This window comes from Tupaia chinensis, unplaced genomic scaffold (assembly GCF_000334495.1).
Source record: "Tupaia chinensis unplaced genomic scaffold, TupChi_1.0 Scaffold144276_1, whole genome shotgun sequence".
NCBI lineage: Eukaryota > Metazoa > Chordata > Mammalia > Scandentia > Tupaiidae > Tupaia > Tupaia belangeri.
Window position 1 is genome coordinate 4,421,228 of NW_006204133.1, and position 2,189 is coordinate 4,423,416.

General features: G+C 45.7%; 1 pseudogene; it reads left to right on the plus strand.

Annotated features, from left to right (window-relative positions):
• Positions 1 to 840: 840 nt before the first annotated feature.
• Positions 841 to 1,366, plus strand: LOC106733641 (histone deacetylase complex subunit SAP18 pseudogene; annotated as a pseudogene).
• The last annotated feature ends 823 nt before the right edge of the window (positions 1,367 to 2,189 follow it).

Below are 2,189 nucleotides of genomic sequence, written 5' to 3' on the forward strand. Positions count from 1 at the left end.
CCTCGGGTCGGGGCAGCGGGGCAGTGGCAGCAAGCCTCAGCTCCCAGTCCACCATGCAGCTTCCAGGGAAAACAACTGCTAAATCCATAATGCAGGCTAGGCCGTGGTGGTCAGGAGATCAGGTGTGTTAGATGCATACCCGACAACTGAGGATGGCTTCGTCAGGATATGACCCCGTTGTGAAGTCTAGGAGTATCTGTGTATCTCAGGGCCTTTCATGTTTCCCTCATCTTTCTACACTTTGATCTTGCCCTTATCTCCTAAGGGATGGAAGTCAGATAGAGGGCACGTACTTTGCTGGGCCCATTAACCAGAGATTGTACCAAAGGCCAGGCACTGCTCATCTGACACAAAACCCATCTGAACTTAACCTTTCACCCAAAATAAAAACAAAATGTACGCAGTTACGAGAAGTTAAAAAAAATAAATTGAAAATGACACAAAAAAGTGGAAGGACATCCCATGTTCCTGGATTAGAAGAATTAATATATAATCAAAATGGCAATTCTACCTAAAATAATCTACATTTTTTTTGAGAGTTTTTTTTGCTATGGGGTGCATGCACTCTCCAGAGAGACAGAAAGCAAGAAATCACCCCCCAGGGGGGTTGGCCACACTGCAATCCCTTCTCCATTCTCCTCTCGGGATTTTGGGCTTGCACACACACGCACCCAGCCTGAGTTCAAGCCACGGGATCCAAGACTCAAATTGCAGTCGACTACATGGGAGTTCAGCGACATAGCCATTACGGCAACTGGTGGTTCCATTAACCTACATATTTGACGCAATCCAAATCAAAGTGCCGGAGACAGTCTTCACAGACCTAGAAAAGACAGTCATATGGTGCTCACACTCGCTGCCGTCAGAGATCAGGGCGAATGTCTCGCAGGTCATAGGAGAAAGTTGGTAGTGGAGCCGCGCGTTACCAAGGAGGAAATTAAGAAGGAGCCCTAAAAGCCGATAGACCGCGAGAAGACATGCCCTCTCTTGCTGCGCGTTTTCACCACCAATAACGGTCGCCACCACCGAATGGACGAGTTTTCCCGCGGAAACATACCGTCCAACGAGCTGTAGATCTACACTTGGATGGAGGCAACCTTGAAAGAATTGACTAGTTTAGTAAAAGAAGTCCACCCAGGAGCGAGAAAGATGGGCACACACTTCGATTTTGCAATTCTTTTTACAGACCTTAAAAGAACCTGGCTATGGAGTTAAGGAGGTTGGCAGCACCATGTCCAACCGAAAGGGGACTGATGATTCCCTGACCCTGCAGTCACAGAAGTTCCAAGTAGCAGATTATTTGGACATAGCCATTACCCCTCCAAATCAGGTACCACCTCCTTCAGGGCACGTAAGACCGTATTAAATTCTGTTTACTATTTCTTGAATTTATTTTTCAGTCAGTTATGTAAAATACATTTATATACTCTTCCTCCTCATTATTGCCATTAAGCCTTTAAATTCTAAACAAATCGTAATGCATCTATTTAGGAGTTAGGTTTGGATGTGCTGTGGTATGACTACGTATAGAAAGTCTGTATGTTTCAAGCCCTTCTGTAAAATATAAAGAAAAGTGCTCTTAGCATCCTGTGTAAAACTATATGGTTAAGTATGTGTGTGCAGTCAGTCTGAGTGTGACAGTGAATGGAAGCAGGGGAACGGGGTTATTCTCATGTTTGGGGGTTAAATGATGGACGGGGTATTAAGCACAGAAGGGGCAGGACAAAAGAAAGCCATGAGGTTAAACTGAGCTGAAGCTCTGCTGGCCTGCCGTGATGTGGGTACAATGACTAACAGGTTAGATAAAACAATTCTGGTGTCACAGTAAGGGCTTTAGAGTATTTTTTATTTATTTATTTTTTTTTAGAGATTTTTGCTATAGGGAGCGTGTGCTTGCCAGACAGAGAGACAGAGACAGAAAGTGAGAAATCACCCCCCAGGGGGGATGGTCACACCGCAATCCCTTCTTCTCCATTCTCTTCTCGGGATCTTGGGCACGCACGCACACGCGCCCGGCGTGAGTTTAAGCCACTGGGTCCGGGACGTGAACCACGGTCGACTACATGGGAGTCCAGCGACATAGCCATTACACTAACTGCTGGTCCCAGGCTTTAGAGCATTTTGAAGGCAGGAACAGAACAGAAGAAGGGAGAATTTCAGTTTAAGGGTAGAAAACGTTTACTTTAAAG